Here is a 20,779-nt window from a genome sequence, read left to right on the forward strand (position 1 = left end):
AATGCTTTTGAGTTTCCTCAGGTGCATCGGAGTGGCTGCTATTATGCCCACAATTTCATGACCGGGCAAACCGATCCCCTTTGTGCGCTCAGGTCCAAGTGTCAGCCAGGCAGAAAAGTGATTCTGATGAGGCTCCGGCGGAGAAAGGCATCCCATCTCAAGCGGTGACATTGGAGGCTTGCCCTTGCTTGGGAAGCACGACCCCCTTGGCTGGCGTGTCTTTCGTGAAATTTCGAGAAGGAGAAGGAAACGGATGAGGCGGTGGCCGGGCGGGTGTGTTTACTAGGCTTGTTTGATCAAGAAAAAATTTGGTTCTAAACTCGCTTCGTTTGCAAGGGGCACCAGCGTTTCGAATTTCTGAGGACTTCCGAAATTTAAGATTTCGAAATTTCGAAATTTACGAAATTTCGTTAGTTACGAATCGATTCGTTAATGGCGGACGCGATTGCGCAATGCGCTAAAAACACCTCCAAACGAGACAGGGGGAACTTCTGAAATTCAGGATGAAATTAAAATACATTAAGTGAGTAAAACCAACTACTAAGGAGGCTGTCCAGGTCCTGAACCGGTGCTTGGCCGCTGTGTCGGACTGGATGAGGGCGAACAAATTGAAACTGAATCCAGACAAGACAGAGGTCCTACTGGTCAGTCGAAAGGCCGAACAGGGTATAGGGTTACAGCCAGTGTTGGATGGGGTTGCACTCCCCCTGAAGACGCAGGTTCGCAGCTTGGGTGTGACCCTGGATTCTTCGCTAAGCCTGGAACCCCAGGTTTCGGCGGTTTCCAGGGGAGCATTTGCATAATTAAAACTTGTGCGCCAGCTGCGCCCGTATCTTGGGAAGTCTGACTTGGCCACAGTAGTCCACACTCTGGTTACATCCCGGATTGATTACTGCAACGCGCTCTACATGGGGTTGCCCTTGAAGACTGCCCGGAAGCTTCAGATGGTCCAGCGTTTGGCAGCCAGGTTGCTAACGGGAGCGGCACTCAGGGAGCACACCACTCCGCTGCTGAGCCAGCTCCACTGGCTGCCAATCTGCTACCGGGCACAATTCAAGGTGCTGGCGTTAGCCTACAAAGCCCTAAACAGTTCTGGCCCTGCTTACCTCTCTGAACGCATCTCCACCTATGAACCGACGAGGACGTTAAGATCATCCGGGGAGGCCCTGCTCTCAGTCCCGCCTGCGTCACAGGCGCGGCTGGCGGGGACGAGGGACAGGGCCTTCTCGGTGGTGGCCCCTCGGCTATGGAATGCCTTACCTGTAGACATCAGACAGGCACCTTCGTTGCTGGCGTTCCGGAGGAAGGTCAAGACGTGGCTCTATGAACAAGCGTTCGGTCAACATAGCAATTGAACTCATGAAGACGGTATAAATGAACAAAGGAATGGTAGAAGGATTATGAGAACGGAATCTGATTTTTACTGAGGCGTTGATGACTATGTTGTGTTGCTTGTATTGTCTGTCATGTATGTTGTGTTTTTAACTAATTGTTATTGTTATATAAATTGTATTGTAAACCGCATTGAGTTGCCGAATTAGGCTGAAAAATGTGGTATAAAAATAAAGCAAATAAAAAAATAAAAAAATAAAAATACAAATTAAAATCACTTAAAATTAATTAAATAATAAAATAATAAATTAAATAATAAAATAATAAAATAAGTAATAAGATAATAAAATATCTCCAGGAGGAGGAGGAGGAGGAGGAGGAGGATGGGGAGGAAAGGCAACGCTGGCACCTTTTCTCTCCTTCTTTCCCATCTTAATAATTACGAAATAATTACGAAAATTTGGAAAAATTATTTCGATTCTTAATTACTCTTCACACTATTCCTGCATGGCTCTATATTGGATCGTAAGCTAATTTAAACACGAATTAATAACGACTTTAGAAACTAACGAACACGATCAAACAAGCCTAGTGTTTACCTTTCGTATCTAGCTGAATCTTTGGGGTCTCTTTATATGTTTTGAAACAGAGACTGGCTATCACTCATGAAGGCTTCGGTCCAAACTACGGTGCGAACCCTGGACTGCCTGTGGAGATGTTAGGGATTCCTCATCTTCGGAGGAGGAAGGGGAGCAGGGCTCAGGAATTGGACGGAGAAGAAAAATCAGATGATGAGGGTTTGAAAGTGCCCACATTTCTAGAGAGGCAAAAAGAGACTGAGCACAGACGGTGGTCCGCTAGGATAGCTGCTAAAAATGCTGAGCTAATTGGGAGATGCCCTAGCACCTCCTTCATGGGGAATTCAGGGCTATAAATCAGTAGCAGGAGCAGTCGGCTTTTCAAGCAATCCTGAATTAGAGAATTTATTTATTTATTTATTTACAGTATTTATATTCCGACCTTCTCACCCCACAGGGGACTCAGGGTGGATAAGAATGCATACATGGCATACATGGCAAACATTCAATGCCATAGAAACATCCAATGCCATAGATATAGAAGGTCGACAGCAAGCTAGACAAAAGGCTGGAAGTTCACTCCGACTCGGGCTGGCTTCGAACTCATTGTTGTGGCTCACTTTGCACCTGAGTTTCTGAGTTTCCTCAGGACGAGGAGGATGATGGGTTACAGATTTTGAACTTGTTTGTTACTGAGGCAGACAGTGTTGATTCTGAAGAAGAGATGGCATTTCTGTTCCTCAGGGAAAGAAATGTTGTTTTAGATAAAGATAGTGACTTGAAGTGACTGGACTGACCTTGAAGGAGCTGGGGGTGGTGACGGCTGACAGGGAGCTCTGGTGTGGACTGGTCCATGAGGTCACGAAGAGTCGGAGACGACTGAACGAATGAACAACAACAACAAGTGAAACTTCACAGCTGTAGTTGGATGAGCCAGATGAGTCGGCCCCATCTGGGAGTTCAGGGCTTTTCGGTTCCCAGGGAGACCAGTCTCAGGATAATGAGGGATCCAGCCTTGAAGATGGAGACTTGATTAGGGAGGGCCGTTTGCAATTAAGGTTCGCCGAAGTGCGCGCCTTGCCAACAAACGTGAGATTAGAGGTCAACGTAATGCTTTCATGTTGGAGAAACATATGTAACGATCTGATTGAAGTCTGTCCGTTGTCAGTGCAATGTTGCTTATACCCTGTGAACTCTGAAATTACCTTGGCTTTTGGGAAACTTTTCTAGCTCTTTGGGACTTTGGTTTTGCTCCTGATTTCTTGGGGACTTTGTCATGCTGCCATGAATTCTTGTTTAACCGATGCGAACTATACTTCATGCTATGTGCCTCTGGATCTTGGGAACTTTGCCTATGCAGTTAAGACTCTGTTTTGGCTATGGAACTTTTGCAACTTTACTTCTATGTTTTGGATTTTGCTTTTACTTCTGTGCCATCGTACCTGGGGGCTATTATTCTTAATGAAGGGGGGATGGACGTGGCATCTTTCCCCAGGGGATTGCTTCTTGCCCTCCTATAGGAAACTGGAACTCCCAAAGATCAAAACACAACAGATAACTCGAAATGGTATGTATTGTTCACAATGAGTTATCTTTCTCAAGCATAAGCTAGATGTTTCAACAGGGATAAAGGAAATATACTTTACAGTCTCTGAAGTCCAAGGAGTTTGTAGCTGAGAAGCCTCACCAAGTTTCCTCTTTCCTCAATGGCTGTGAATGCCGGAGCAAACCACAACCCCAGTTCAGATGGCCTATGTTTGAAGACTCAGGATCTTCCTTTGGTGCCAAAGGCGCTTGAGACTTCCAACATCGTTCAGGTTGGTCTGAACATGAAGCACAAGTCTCAAGGGTAAAAAACCTCAGAACTGGTGCTGAGAGGTAATTTAAATCAGGGTCTTTAAGAGTCAAATCTCTTACTCATGTCCATCTGGTAGAAACTCTGATGGCAGAATGAAAAGAAAGGAAGCACTCCCCTCCATGCCCAGCTCCTTAAGCCGCTCCTCATAGGGCTTGTTCTCCAGACCCTTGATCATTTGAGTCGCCCTCCTCTGGACACATTCCAGCTTAGAGTCAATATCTCTCTTGAATTGTGGTGCCCAGAATTGGACACAATAGTGGAAAATACTGGAAGAGTTTGGTGGGCATTGAGTTTTGGAGTTGTATTTCACCTACATCCAGAGACTCAAGCTAGGATGGATCCGGACCAAACTTGGCATGAATACTCAATATGCCCACATGTGGACACTGGTGGAGTTTGGGAAAAATAACATTTGGGGGTTGCAATTTCTGGGATTTATAGCTCACCTACAATCAAAGAGCATTCTGAACCCCACCAACGATAGAATTCGGCCAAGCTTCCCACACACAATGAGGGCCTTGGCCTATGTAAGCCGAACCGAGTCCTTCGGGAGATATTAGCAGGGTACAAATAAAGATAATAATAATAATAATAATAATAATAATAATAATAATAATAATAATATAGCCCGAGAAACCCTACAACAACCCAGACTGAGCACAGACGGTGGTCAGCTAGGATAGCTGCTAAAAATGCTGAGCTAATTGAGAGACTCCCTAGCACCTCCTGCGTTGGGAAGTCAGGGCTATAAATCTGTAGCAGTGTTGAGGTTCAGCCTGAGTTTGAACTTGAACCTGATTCTCTGTTTGTTCCTCCTGATGCTAATGAAAGTATATTTACTGATGCTAGTGGAAATGTACCTTTTGATGCCAATGCTCCTGAAATTAGTGAGGAGGGAACTTCTGTAGATTTGGAAAATGAAAGTACCAGTGTTCATGAGAATGTTTCAGAGGGAGACCTTGAACTTTCCCTCCCTTCTGCACCTGTTAACTGTAATGACAACAGAAGGGGCCAAATTTGGGAAGACAGAAGTAAATCACTCAGTTTGCGTCGATCCTCCCGAATTCAAGAATTAAAAACATTGGCTTCAAAACAGAAGGGCGGTTCACGGAACCCATTCTTGAGTTTTAATTGCAATACGCCGAGCTGATTGTCTCAGTTCAGGCATCGTTTCAGAATTGATGAAGACCTTGGCAGTTCTCCCGGTTCCCTGGCCATAGTCTGGGAAGATTTCTAGGATATCAAGTACGGTTAGTGGATTGCTAACAGGTTCCAGTATTTCACAGTGAGGCTTTGGGTTTTGCTTTGTCCATTTAAATTCATGTTTGCTGATTTTTCTGTGGCTTTTGACTTTGCATTTTTCCTTTATTTTGTAACCATTTTTCTTCAATAAAAAAGGATTGTTTTTCACAGCCAAGTGTGGTGGATAGTTCTCTTAGGGCCTCGTTCCCTGCTCTGGATTGCAACAAGCAGGAGCAGTCAGCTTTTCAAGCAATCCCGAGTTTCAGGTTAGAGAAAAAGGAGGGCTATCCAATACACACAATGTTGGGTGAATGTGGCAGTTTTACTCTGGCATAAATGGCACTGGGAAGGTGGTCACACTTTTCCAGAGCTTGCACAAAGGCAAATAATACATTTCTTAAGGAGACCCATGGTCTTATTTCCGTAATCCCAGAATGTCTCCCATGGTGATCTTTTGATGCAAGGCGTTTGCTGCACGAATCTTGCCCGTGAGAACGTCCTGGTTTCCTGACAAGCAGAGACGTTTCTGCATTCACAACGCAATGTTGAAGTTGCACCCCGTTCTCGTGGTGCCTTCCCCAACCTGCTATTGACAGCCCGGCGTTGCTTTTTAAATGCACTCATTAGGACATTTAATTTGCAGCCACCGGAATTTATGTTTGTAATTTTGGCAGCGATCGATAAAGGGAACAAAAGAGCCGCATTCAAGGTTTTAACTAAGACAAATAGAATGGGAGGAAGTTGGGTTTGTTTTGCCTTAAAAAAAGATCCTGTGCCGCAAAGGAAAAGGTCTTTAATTTAAGGGCTTAAAGAGAACCGAAGGCGGGTTTGCAGGCGACGGCAGGTGAATAATGCATGCTTTCCATGGCCGAGGAATGTTCTTGTAGTCACTGGGACGCCTTCCCATTGGGGAAATATTAATGCAGCAGAAACCACAATAGGAAGCAACTAAACATGCCAAGGGCACAAATATGATGATAAATATCTAATAGACTGATGGATTGTTATGTTTCTAGTAGACTTGTGCACAAATCTGTTTTCCTTCGGTACCTTCAAGAGCACGTAGTGGAAAGGACCCTCCCGGTACGAAAACCTTCCCAACACGAAAGCAAGCGGGAGCTGATCCTGGACTCATGAGCCATCCAGTCCAAGCCCATTCTGCCAAGAAGCAGGAATATTGCATTCAAAGCACCCCTGACAGATGGCCATCCAGCCTCTGCTTAAAAGCATCCAAAGAAGGAGCCTCCACCACACTCCGGGACAGAGAGTTCCACTGCTGAACGGCTCTCACAGTCAGGAAGTTCTTCCTCATGTTCAGATCATAGAATCATAGAATCAAAGAGTTGGAAGAGACTTCAAGGGCCATTCAGTCTATGATTCTATGACTAGCTGTTCAACTATAGAAATCACTGCCTTGGAGTCTGGTGGAAACTCCTTCTTTGGAGGCTCTTAAACAGAAGCTGGGTGGCCATCTGTTGGGAATGTTTTGTTTGTGCTTTTACTGCATGACAGAATGGGGCTGGACTAGATGACCTCTTTCAACTTCACGACTCTATGGTTTTACGATCCTGTATCAATGTTGGAGCATTCAGAAAAGATCGACAAATGGACATCTGTAGTCCTCGTGAAAAACAAGTTAAACATGAGCCAGGAATGTGATGTGGCAGCAAAAAAAAAGCGAATGGGATTTTGGCCTTCATCAAGAGGAGCCTAGTGTCTAGATCTAGGGAAGTCATGCTCCCCATCCTCTATTCCGCCTTGGTTAGACCACACCTGGAATCACATTGTGTCCAATTCTGGGCACCACAATTCAAGAGAGAGATTGACTCTAAGCTGGAATGTGTTTAGTGGAAGAGGGCAACTCAAAGGATCAAGGGTCTGGAGAACAAGCCCTATGAGGAGCGACTGCAAGAGTTGGGCATGTTTAGCCTTCAGAAGAGAAAGCTGAGAGGAGACCTTCCAACTCTAGGATTCTAGGATCTAAGAACTTCCTGACTGTGACAGCTGTTAGTGTTCAGCAGTGGAACTCCTTGCCTTGGAGTGTGGTGGAGGCTCCTTCTTTGGAGGCTTTGAAGCAGAGGCTGGGTGGCCATCTCTCAGGGGTGCTTTGGATGCTATTTACCTGCTTTTTGGGAGAATGAGGTTGGACTGGATGGCCCACCACGTCTCAAGGATTCTATGACAACAATACTGAACTTTGTGCTATCTTTAGTTTTAGTCTGTTCTTGTTTGCTTTCTTTTGGTCTTATTTGAAAGAGAGGAGATGCTGAAATCTGCCTCCCTCGGTGCTTCATGCCTCTGGGAAGGAAGGGGGTTCAAAGGAAGTGTGTTTGAGGAACCTGTGCCTTTAAATCAGTCTTTCGAGATGCTAGATAATCGGCGATGTTGTCAAGCAACCCTCTGGACCAAGCCTCCCGCAGCAGCAGCACTAGTGCCGTCTCCAACCGTTGCGTTTTCCCCCAACCCTTGGAGTGAGTCACTGTGAGCTCCAACTCTGCAGAAGCCGAACAAGGCAAAGCGAGGCAAAGCGAGGCTGGGATAATGAGTCTGACAAAGGCAGAGCAGGGAAGGGGGTGAGGGAAAGAAATAACATAAAATAGAAGGAGAGAGAGAGAGAATGGGAGAGGACAAAGGCATTGTCTGTTGAAAGGAGGATCTTCTTCATGGCCCTCATCTCTTGCGAATCTTTTGTGCGAGTATCATTTCCAAAAGGTGAAAATGGGCTGCTGTGAAGGGGAAAACAAAAAGGAGCTCAAAGCCTCGATAATGAGGCAGCATCGTTGACTTGCCGCAGAACCTGCCTGTCCGTTTATAAACCTGATTATTATCAACAGCCTTGAAGGTAGACATTCCCAGTTCAAGATGGTGTTTGATCAGGAACCGTGCTTCCCAAATCTTCTTTCTCCACTTCATGGGGGTCACAGTCTGGTGAGGTCACCACTCCTTGGCAGAGGAGGCTAAAGGCACTTTCACAATTCCCATGATTGCATCATAGCAGGTAAAGTGGTATCAACTGCAGTAATTCAAAGCTATTGACAAAAGATATTGACTCTAAACTGGAATGTGTCCAGAGGTACCTCTGAGGATGCTTGCCATAGATGCAGGCGAAACGTCAGGAGAGAATGCCTCTAGACCATGGCCATATAGCCCCCCCAAAAAACCCCTACAACAACCCTAAGGGACAATGGCTGCTGCAACCCCTTTGCAATCACCCTCACATAGTAATGACTCAGCTATTACCACATCCCCTTAAGGTATTGGATCATGACTTTCGCAGTCATTATCCATGTATTATCAACATTCCACATGTTCATCAAACAGTATTTTACTATGCCTAGAAATGCTATGCCATTTCTATCTAACATAGAACTTTCTTTCACGAAGAGGATGCTTGCCACAGATGCAGGCGAAACGTCAGGAGAGAATGCTTCCAGAATATTTATTTATTTACACTATTTCTATCCCGCCCATATCAACCCGAAGGCAACTCAGGGAGGCATACAAAGTCGGCACAATTCGATGCCACATATAAAATGCATACATTGATAGAAAGCAAAAAATAAACATTACAATACATTTAGAAACATAAAAACAATGAATAATAAAAAAATTTAAAAACTATGTCCTCTCGTTCAAATCCTTGTACGTTCCATTGTCTTGGCCATTCCTGGGTCATAGAATCCTAGAATCATAGAATCAAAGAGTGGGAAGAGACCTCCTGGGCCATCATCCAGGCCAACCCCATTCTGCCAAGAAGAAGGAATGTTGCATTCAAATCACCCCTGACAGATGGCCATCCAGCCTCTGCTTAAAAGCTTCCAAAGAAGGAGCCTCCACCACACTCCGGGGCAGAGAGTTCCACTGCTGAACGGCTCTCACAGTCATAGAATCATAGAATCAAAGAGTTGGAAGAGACCTCATGGGCCATCCAGTCCAACCCCATTCTGCCAAGAAGCAGGAATATTGCATTCAAATCACCCCTGACAGATGGCCATCCAGCCTCTGTTTCAAAGCTTCCAAAGAAGGAGCCTCCACCACACTCCGGGGCAGAGAGTTCCACTGCTGAACGGCTCTCACAGTCAGGAAGTTCTTCCTCATGTTCAGATGGAATCTCCTCTCTTGTAGTTTGAAGCCATTGTTTCGCATCCTAGTCTCCAAGGAAGCAGAAAACAAGCTTGCTCCCTCCTCCTCCCTGTGGCTTCCTCTCACATATTTATACATGGCTATCATATCTCCTCTCAGCCTTCTCTTCTTCAGGCTAAACATGCCCAGCTCCTTAAGCCGCTCCTCATAGGGCTTGTTCTCCAGACCCTTGATCATTTTAGTCGCTCTCCTCTGGACACATTCCAGCTTGTCAATATCTCTCTTGAATTGTGGTGCCCAGAACTGGACACAATATTCCAGATGTGGTCATTTTCCTATTCAAGGTTTTCTGTTTATCCTGAGGTTCCAAATACTTGCTCAAAGAGCCAAGTTTTCACTGGGTTGTTGTAGGTTTTTTCGGGCTGTATGGCCATGTTCTAGAGGCATTCTCTCCTGACGTTCCGCCTGCATCTATGGCAAGCATCCTCAGAGGTAGTGAGGTCTGTTGGAAGTAGGAAAAAGGGTTTATATATCTGTGGTGAGACAAAGGACTCTTATCTGCTGGAGCTAGGTGTGAATGTTTCAACTGACCACCTTGATTAGAATATAATGGGCTAACTTTGCCTGGAGCAAACTTTTGTTGAGAGGTGATTAGATGTCCTTGTTTGTTTCCTCTCTGTTGTTGTGCTGCTGTAATTTTAGAGTTTTTTTTAATACTGGTAGCCAGATTTTGTTCATTTTCATGATTTCTTCCTTTCTGTTGAAATTGTCCACATGCTACCATTATTAAAAAAACTCTAAAATTGCAACAACAGAGAGGAAACAAACAAGGACATATAATCACCTCTCAACAAAACTTTGCTCCAGGCACAGTAGGGCCATTGTATGCTAATCAAGCTGGTCAGTTGAAACATTCACACCTAGCTCCAGCAGACAAGAGTCTTTTGTCCCACCCTGGTCATTCCACAGATATATGAACCCTTTTTTCCTATTTCCAACAGACCTCACTACCTCTGAGAATGCTTGCCATAGATGCAGGCGAAACGTCAGGAGAGAATGCCTCTAGAACATGGCCATACAGTCCAAAAAAAACTTACAAAAATCCAGTGATTATGGCCATGAAAGCCATCGACAATACAAGTTTTCACTCATTTTTGAAAGGTCAGGAGGGAGGGGGCTGATCTAAAATCCCTAGGCAGGGAGTTCCACAGCCAAGGGGCCGCCACAGAGAAGGCCCTGTCTCTCGTCCCCACGAAACGTGCTTGCGAAGCAGGCGGGATCGAGAGCAAGGCCTCCTCCGACAATCTCAAGTTCCCGGTGGGTTTGTAGGAAGAGATGTGTTCAGATAGATAAGCTGGGCCGGAACTGTTATGGTCATACAATCCAAAAAACCTCCAACAACCCAGTGATTCCGGCCATGAAAGCCTTCGATAATACAAAATCCTTTTATTCTTCTAAGTTCAGGGTGGGATTTTTTATGCCAGTGTTTCTCAACCTGGGGGTTGGGACCCCTGAGGGGGTCATTAGGGGGTGTCAGAGGGGTCGCCAAAGATCATCAGAAACAGCATTTTCTGACGGCCATGAGGATTCTGTGTGGGAAGTTTGGCCCAATTCTATCATTGGTATGGTTCAGAATGTTCTTTGGTTGTAAGTGAACTATAAATCCCAGCAACTACAATCCCCAAATGTCAAGGTCTATTTTCCCCAAAGGAGCCCCCAGTGACGCAGTGGGTTAAAGCACTGAGCTGCTGAGCTTGTTGATCGAAAGGTCGCAGGTTCGATTCCGGGGAGCGGCGTGAGCTTCCGCTGTCAGCCCTAGCTTCTGCCAACCTAGCAGTTCGAAAACATACAAATGTGAGTAAATCAATAGGTACTGCTCCGGCGGGAAGGTAACGGCGCTCCATGCAGTCATGCCGGCCACATGACCTTGGAGGTGTCTGCGGACAACGCTGGCTCTTCGGCTTAGAAATGGAGATGAGCACCACACCCCAGAGTCAGACATGACTGGACTTAATGTCAGGGGACTACCTTTACCTTTTATTTTCCCCAAACTCCACCAGTGTTCACATTTGGGCATATTGAGCATTCATACCAAGTTTGGTCCAGATCCATCATGGTTTGAGTCTCTGGATGTAGGTGAACTACAACTCCAAAACTCAAGGTCAATGCTTTCCAAACCCTTCTAGTATTTTTTCTTGGTCATGGGAGTTCCATGTACTAAGTTTGTTTCAACTCCATTGCTAGTGGAGTTCTGAATGCTCCTTGATTGTAGGTGAACTATAAATCCCAGCCACTATAACTCCCAAATGGCAAAATCAACCCCGCAACTGCAACTGTATTCAAATATGGGCAGATTGGGCATTCGTGCCAAATTTGGTCCAATGAATGAAAATACATCCTGCATATCAGCTATTTACATTACAATGCACAACAGTAACAAAACTACAGTTATGAAGTAGCAAAGAAAATAATGTTTTGGTTGGGGGTCAGCACAACATGAGGAACTGCATTAAGGGGTCACGGCATTAGGAAGGTTGAGAAACACTGCTTTAGGCGCGCTTGGATTGTGAAGGAGAAGGCCAGCAGGTGACTCATGAGACCAACATAATCTAGAGCCATGCAGGTATAATGGCCATCCCATCAACGCTCATCTAACCCAGTTCAATCTGCATTATAATAAAAGCGTAGATGAGTCCTCAGATGTATGACCCAACCTTCTGATGGCCAAGTTCTGTGATTCAGAAGATTATGACTCAGTGTGGACTATGCAGAGCTATTATCTATTTCTTTTCAGACCAACCAGGAGATGTGAGTCGTTAGCGAAAGGTGAGAGGGCTTTGGGAGAGCATCTTTGCCCACCTGATTCTATGAAAGCACATTGTGACAAAGTTTGTATTGTGAATGTTATGGGTGTGTGTGAGTGGGCAGCTGGTGTCACTGTGGGAGGTAAACCAGTGTTTCTGTGTGGCTCTTCTCCAGGGACCGAAGCTGAGTCATCCATTTACCTTCCCATCATCCTTGGGTGACTCATCCCTCCCACTTTCAGAGACACAAGCAAACTTCTGACAGGAGGAATATGACCCTGCAAAACGATGCAGCGGAGGAGATCTTACTGGGTGTAAAGCTGGACCCCCGAGACCAACAAAATGCTTTGCAAGTGGGCTTTGTTGGCTCCAGACATTCAGGTGCGCCTTCCTGGAAATGCCTGATGGAACCGTTGACCTCGTGCCAAGAAATGATGCATCAAGCTCTTGGATGTCTCCCTTTCCTGCCTGCCAGGAACCAAATCCCACTTTGCAACACAAATGGGCCAGAAGATAAGGAGGAATCAATTCCAGGTGGGACGAGACAGGGCGGAAAGGAGGAGATTTCGCCTTCCCATAATGTAGTCAATGCAACTGAAGGAAAGATTGGATAGGATCTGGACTGAAGATTAAAAACAGAGCTCCAATTAATTGGAGCCAGCCATCTGGACCTCTCAACGAACCCCCTTAGGATCTGGGCTGTCTTCTGATGCCAGCGGATCATCCGACTTGGCTGGAGAAGTTCATCCATCCATTCTGTCAACAGTGGAAGATGCAAAGCAATGGGACAGCCAAGAATTTGTGGAAGAGAGAAGCAGGAATCATAGAATCATAGAATCATAGAATCAAAGAGTTGAAAGAGACCTCATGGGCCATCCAGTCCAACCCCATTCTGCCAAGAAGCAGGAATATTGCATTCAAATCACCCCTGACAGATGGCCATCCAGCCTCTGCTTAAAAGCTTCCAAAGAAGGAGCCTCCACCACACTCCAGGGCAGAGAGTTCCACTGCTGAACAGCTCTCACAGTCAGGAAGTTCTTCCTCACTGTGAGAGCCGTTCAGCAGTGGAAGGAGATGGAAAGAGTCCTTTGGCACCTGAGGGTCTCATTGCAGTAAGAATTTCAAAAGGAAGATACTGGGGGGGGGGGGGGGGGGTGGACTTAGGCACCCATCTATTCTGACTGATTAATGTCATTGAAGAAAGCTGTGCCAATGATTACATAGGAAAACCTGATACTCCAGTATGCTGATGACAACGTCGCCTGTGCACATTCAGAAGAAGACCTACAAGCCACTCTCAACACCTTCGCAGAAGCATACAAGAAGCTCAGCCTGTCATTAAACATCGAAAAAACCAAAGTGCTCTTCCAACTTACGTAGGCGATCCCTCATTGGACGAGTAAGATGGTCTTCCATGATGCGTTTCCTTGTGGGTTCGTAGGTGGCTATGGAGCCCTCTTCTTGACCCGCATCTTCTCCCACAGTGAAGGCATTGGTTTCCAGGTGGAAGGCGGTCCCTGTCGGGGTTGGCTTGACGCGCCTTCCTCCTCTCACATTTCTCTCTTTCACCCTCCACTCGTGCCTCCTCGAATTCTGTAGCACTGCTGGTCACAGCTGACCTCCAGCTGGAGCGCTCAAGGGCTTCCCAGTTCTCAGTGTCTATGCCAGAGTTTTTAAGGTTGGCTTTGAGCCCATCTTTGGATCTCTTTTCCTGTCCACCAACATTCCGTTTTCTGTTCTTGAGTTCGGAGTAGAGCAACTGCTTTGGGAGACGGTGGTCGGGCATCTGGACAACGTGGCCGGTCAAGTGAAGTTGATGGCGGAGGACCATCGCTTCAGTGCTGGTGGTCTTTGCTTCTTCTTCCAGCATGCTGACGTTTCTCCGCCTGTCTTCCCAAGAGATTTGCAGGATTTTTTTTGGAGGCAATGCTGATGGAATCATTCCAGGAGTTCGATGTTACATCTGTAGACAGTCCACGTCTCGCAGTTGTATAGCAGGGTTGGGAGGACAATAGCTTTATCAACAAGCCCCTTGGTCTCCCTATGGATGTTCCGGTCCTCAAACACTCTCTGCTTCATTCGGAAAAATGCTGCACGCGCAGAGCTCAGGCGGTGTTGTATTTCAGTGTCGATGTTGATGTCTATAGACAGTCCACGTTTCGCAGGCATAGAGCAAGGTTGGGAGGACAATAGTTTGATAAACAAGCCCCTTGGTCTCCCTACGGATGTCCCGGTCCTCAAACACTCTCTGCTTCATTCGGATAAATGCTGCACTCGCAGAGCTCAGGCGGTGTTGTATTTCGGTGTCAATGTTGACTTTGGTGGAGAGATGGCTGCCAAGGGAGCGGAAATGGTCCACATTTTCTAATGTTACACCATTAAGCTGTGTCTCTGGCACTGGAGAGGGATTGGCCGGCGACTGCTGGAACAGCACTTTGGTTTTCCCGATGTTCAATGACAGGCCGAGCTTCTTGTATGCTTCTGCGAAGATGTTTAGAGTTGCTTGTAGGTCTTCTTCTGAATGCACACAGACGACGTTGTCATCAGCATACTGGAGTTCTATAACAGATGTTGTTGTAACCTTGGCTTTGGTGCACTTTGGTTTTCTTGATGTTCAATGACACGCCGAGCTTCTTGTATGCTTCTGCGAAGATGTTTAGAGTGGCTTGTAGGTCTTCTTCTGAATGCGCACATATGACGTTGTCATCAGCATACTGGAGTTCTATAACAGATGTTGTTGTAACCTTGGCTTTGGCGCACTTTGGTTTTCTTGATGTTCATTGAGAGACTGAGCTTCTCGTATGCTTCTGCGAAGGTGTTTAGAGTGGCTTGTAGGTCTTCTTCTGAATGCGCACATATGACATTGTCATCAGCATACTGGAGTTCTATAACAGATGTTGTTGTAACCTTGGCTTTGGCGCACTTTGGTTTTCTTGATGTTTATTGAGAGACTGAGCTTCTCGTATGCTTCTGCGAAGGTGTTTAGAGTGGCTTGTAGGTCTTCTTCTGAATGCGCACATATGACGTTGTCATCAGCATACTGGAGTTCTATAACAGATGTTGTTGTAACCTTGGCTTTGGCGCACTTTGGTTTTCTTGATGTTCATTGAGAGACTGAGCTTCTCGTATGCTTCTGCGAAGGTGTTTAGAGTGGCTTGTAGGTCTTCTTCTGAATGCCCACATATGACATTGTCATCAGCATACTGGAGTTCTATAACAGATGTTGTTGTAACCTTGGTTTTGATAATACATGACATAAACAATGTGTTGAAACCATCCAGACTTATGGAAATGGAGTCGTTCTTGTGATAGAAACATCCATTCCATCTTTCTTCTCCATTCAGCGATAGCCAGCCACAGCAAAGCCATTCATAAATACGAAAACATGCCTCTGTTCCCTCTATTTATATCCTGCGAATTTCCAACCTTAATGGATTCTTTGGTTGGTCTAATTTATATTTCTTCCCATTGCATTGAGACGACACTGATTTGATTTAATTGGCTGCCGTTCTGTGGACTGCGTGGCTGCAATTTATCCTTTAAGGGAAGGGAAGAGGAAGAGAAAGGGAACGATCAGAGCCTATTGTTTGTTTGTAGCAGGAGGAAATTCATCAAAGCAAGCCGGGTTTTTAAATAGTTTCTCTCATTAAAGCCTCTTAATTAGGTTTCTTCTGTTCTGGCGTGAGGGGGTGGGGAGGGAGGGGCCCCTGGTGGAAACTTCAAAACTACAATTAAATTAACTCAAATCGGAGAAGAAACCTTGAACTCCAGGCCGGTTGCCTCCTCCTTGGGTTCGGTTTCATCTAGGTTTGAGGCCCACGGAGTCCCCACGGCGGTGGTTATCCTATAATTATATCCTTTAATTATAACCACAACACTGGAGGGCTAAGAGATCTCCAAACAGAGGTCAGCAGCCCATAAGCGTTCTTAAGCACACCCAATAATTTGGATTTTCCCAGGGAGGCTTTTCAAACAATCCTCTTTGAATAGAGGAGACTCTTCCATCCCTTGGCGAGAAATATTTCCCTTTAGTTTTAAGCAAAGCTTGAAGAGGAAAAATAAATAGACTGCAATCAATAGACTTCAAACTACAAGAGAGGAGATTCCATCTGAACATGAGGAAGAACTTCCTGACTGTGAGAGCCGTTCAGCAGTGGAACTCTCTGCCCCAGAGTGTGGTGGAGGCTCCTTCTTTGGAAGCTTTTAAACAGAGGCTGGGTGGCCATCTGTCAGGGGTTGGACTGAATGGGGTTGGACTGGATGGCCCAGGAGGTCTCTTCCAACTCTTTGATTCTAGGATTCTATGATTCTATGCTAAACCAGCATGGAGTGCATCTACACTGCAGAATTAATGCAGTTTGTCATCACTTTCACTGTCATTGATGAAGGCATGATGAAAATACATAACACATATATTGGAAAATGTATATAGAATGTAACCATATTACAAATTGTTGTTGCTGTTCATTCGTTCAGTCGTCTCCGACTCTTCGTGACCTCATGGACCAGCCCACGCCAGAGCTCTCTGTAGGCCGTCACCACCCCCAGCTCCTTCAAGGTCAGTCCAGTCACTTCAAGGATGCCATCCATCCATCTTGCCCTTGGTCGGCCCCTCTTCCTTTTGCCTTCCACTTTCCCCAGCACCATTCCCTTCTCTAGGCTTGGCTGTCTCCTCATGATGTGGCATTCAAAGGACTTCCACTTTGTCTCTAGTCTCCTTCCCTCCAGTGAGCTTTAGTCGGGCTTGATTTCCTGGAGGATGGACTGGTTGGATCTTCTCGCAGTCCAAGGCACTCTCAGCACTTTCCTCCAACACCACAGCTCAAAAGCATCGATCTTCCTTGGCTCAGCCTTCCCGAAGGTCCAGCTCTCACATCCGTAGGTGACTACAGGGAAGACCATGGCTTGGACTAGGCAATGGATCTTGGTTGCCAGTCTGATGTCTCTACTCTTGACTATTTTATTGAGACTGGACATTGCTCTCCTCCCAAGAAGGAAGCGTCTTCTGATTTCCTGGCCACAGTCTGCATCTGCACTCATCTTTGCACCTAGAAATACAAACCCTGTCACGGCCTCCACGGTTTCTCCCTCTATTTTCCAGTTGTCAATCATTCTTGTTGCCATAATCTTGGTTTTTTTGATGTTTAGCTGCAACCCGGCTTTTGCGGGTTATAGCAGCTCTGTTATAGGCCAGAGTAAAGACCTTGGCAAAAGTTAGATAAGACTTTTCCTTTGCCCTGAGAAGAAAAGGGAGTTAACCGGCTAGGAGACAGATAAGACAGGAGGGCAGGATTTTCTTTGTCTGTGTGTTTAGAGCTGTACTTTTGTCAGTCGCCATTTTTTCATCTGCAAGATGTAGTCACTTATGAAAATGCTGTCAGTAAAGTTTGTTGTTTTTGAAACTAAAGAAGACTGCAGTGTGATAATTGAGTCTGTGTGTTTTGGAAACCTCAAGTCCGCTGTGCCAGACCGGAGGGTCTCACTCTGATAGGAAATACATAATACATATATTGGGAAATGTATATAGGATGCAGCTAGTCCAGCGAGAGGCAGTCAGGTTGCTCACCGGAGCGGCATACAGGGAGCACACCACCCCCCTGTTGCGTCAGCTCCACTGGCTGCCGATCCAATTCCGAGCACAATTCAAAGTGCTGGTTTTAACCTACAAAACCCTATACGGTTCCGGCCCAGTGTATCTATCCGAACGGATCTCCCTCTACGTCCCACCTCGGAGTTTAAGATCATCTGGGGAGACCCTGCTCTCGACCCCGCCTCTATCTCAAGTGAGGCTGGCGGGGACGAGGAGCAGGGCCTTCTCGGTGGTGGCCCCTCACCTGTGGAACTCACTCCCCGGGGAGATTAGATCAGCGACCTCCCTTCTGTCGTTCAGAAAAAAACTGAAGACCTGGATTTGGGACCAAGCTTTTGGACATTCTGGCAGCTAAAATAAGGACCCATTGATGAGCAGGAATTATTGGAATGAATGGACATTTCGGAACTCTGAATTTCACTGTGCAAGAAATTGTTTTTATTATATTATGTAGTGGTGTGTTTTAATGCTGTTAAATGTTTATACTGTTTTAAATATTCTGTATATTTTGACAGGCATCGAATTTGTGCCTTTGTTTGTAAGCTGCCCTGAGTCCCCCCTCGGGGGTGAGAAGGGCGGGGTAGAAGTAACTGCAATAAATAAATAAATAAATAAACATATTACAAATAGGAATTAGAAAATATATATGAAATCACAAAGGGATATGTATGCATGAACATTTACTTGGGAAGAGGTGCTCTTCCTAATGAAGTCGATAAGGAATTTAAAAGGGTCTGGTCCAGAAGGAGAGACCCTGTGGCCCCACCAAAGAGGGATCTCTACAATAGTGAGTAAAGTGAAGCCCAAATTAAAATGATTTATTTTCCCTAGGTTGCCAAAAAGAATCTCACCAAAGTTGAAGGAAGTGCCTCCAAGGTGATTTCACAGAATCCTAGAATCCTAGAGTGGGAAGAGACCTCCTGAGCCATCATCCAGTCCAACCCCATTCTGCCAAGAAGCAGGAATATTGCATTCAAAGCACCCCTGACAGATGGCCATCCAGCCTCTGCTTCAAAGCTTCCAAAGAAGGAGCCTCCACCACACTCCAGGGCAGAGAGTTCCACTGCTGAACGGCTCTCGCAGTCAGGAAGTTCTTCCTCGTGTTCAGGTGGAATCTCCTCTCTTGTAGTTTGAAGCCTTTGCTCCATTGCGTCCTAGTCTCCAGGGAAGCAGAAAGGAAGCTTGCTCCCTCCTCCTCCTCCCTCTGGCTTCCTCTCACATATTTACACATGGCTCTCATCATATCCCCTCTCAGCCTTCTCTTCTTCAGGCTAAACATGCCCAGCTCCTTAAGCTGCTCCCCATAGGGCTTGTTCTCCAGACCCTGGATCATTTTAGTCTCCCTCCTCTGGACACATTCCAGCTTGTCAATATCTCTCTTCAATTGTGGTGCCCAGAATTGGACACAATATTCCAGGTGTGGTCTAACCAAGGCGGAATAGAGCATGGGGAGCATGACTTCCCTGGATCTAGACACTAGGCTCCTCCTCTTGATGCAGGCCAAAATCCCATTGGCTTTTTTTGCCGCCACATCACATTGTTGGCTCATGTTTAACTTGTTGTCCACGAGGACTCCAAGATCTTTTTCATACGTACTGCTCTCGAGCCAGGCGTCCCCCATTCTATATCTTTGCATTTCATTTTTCCTGCCAAAGTGGAGTATCTTGCATTTGTCCCCGTTGAACTTCATTGTGTTAGTTTTGGCCCATCTCTCTAATCTGTCAAGATCCCTTTGAGTCCTGCTCCTGTCCTCTGGAGTATTGGCTCTCCCTCCCAATTTGGTGTCGTCTGCAAACTTGATGATCCTGCCTTCTAGCCCTTCATCTAAGTCATTAATATTAGCGATTCAGCTGAAAAGGATGTAGAGCAGCAATCATTCACCAAGCTAAGCATACATGAGTACAAATAAAGGCCATTTTTATAGAAAAACAGAGTTGTGTGGTTTGAATCACCCGCTTCCCGCCCTCCGCCTGGCTTGAAGGTGATTGGCTGGCACTGTAACAGCTGAGAGGAGGCTCGGCCACCTCTCAAGTGCCTGGGCCAATCACAGGGCTTCTGCCGCCTCGGTGCTCCAGCGAATCAGGAGAGAGGGAGGCGGGACAAGGGAATACAATGCATTCTTGAGTGGATTATGGAAACTCAGGAAATGTTCAAGGGGCTTGGCGAGTCCTAAAAGGCCTACGAGCTAAGCCTTACTATTGTCTTGTGAGTGATTACAATAAACTTTGATGTTGGCAATACCGCCATAATCCGGGTTTTCCTTTCATGCCAGGACATAGGAACAATGGGGGAAACTTTGGTGGATGTCTTAGTGAGAGAGATTGAATGGGTGACACGTCAGGAGAGGGAAGCTTTCCGAAGGCTCCCCCCGTCCTATTGAAATATAATCAAGGTTTGCCAAGTGGCCATTTTTCCCCACTGGTCAAAACCTCCGAGGCCAGGGAGCACAATCCTTTGTTACAGTCCATGAAAGAAGTGTCCTTTGATAAGGGTTATTTCAACTGCTAATTTCTCCCTTTCCAGGGTCAGGGCGACTTCCTTATATTTTATACAGGACTTCCTTATATTTATGGTCCCCCGTGTAGTATCCTGGTGGTGGGTCCGTAGGTGACCGTGGAGCCCTGTTCTTGACCTGCATGTTCTCCCGCAGTGAGGAGGGCATTGGTTTCCAGGTGGAAGGCAGTCCCGGTCGGGGCTGGCTTGATGCGCTTTCCTCTTGGCACATTTCTCTCTTTTGCCCTCCATTCATGCCTCTTCAAATTCTGCAGCACTGCTGATCACAGCTGACCTCCAACTGGAGCGCTCAAGGGCCAATGCTTCCCAGTTCTCAGTGTCTATGCCAGAGTTTTTAAGGTTGGCTTTGAGCCCATCTTTCAATCACTTTTCCAGCCCTCCAACATTCCGTTTTCCATTCTTGAGTTCAGAGTAGAGCAACTGCTTTAGGAGATGGTGGTCGGGCATCCAGACAACGTGGCCAGTCCAGCGGAGTTGATGGCGGAGGACCATCGCTTCAATGCTGGTGGTCTTTGCTTCTTCTTCCAGCACGCTGACATTTGTCTGCTTATCTTCCCAAGAGATTTGCAGGGTTTTCCGGAGGCAGCGCTGATGGAATCGTTCCAGGAGTAGCATGTGATGTCTGTAGACAGTCCACGTTTCTCAGGAATATAGCAGGAGTGGGAGGACAATAGCTTTATAAACAAGCACCTTAGTCCCCCTACAGATGTTTTCCAGCACGCTGGCATTTGTCTGCTTGTCTTCCCAAGAGATTTGCAGGATTTTTTTGGAGGCAGTG

This window comes from Anolis sagrei, chromosome X, assembly GCF_037176765.1.
Source record: "Anolis sagrei isolate rAnoSag1 chromosome X, rAnoSag1.mat, whole genome shotgun sequence".
In the NCBI taxonomy this organism is placed as follows: domain Eukaryota; kingdom Metazoa; phylum Chordata; class Lepidosauria; order Squamata; family Dactyloidae; genus Anolis; species Anolis sagrei.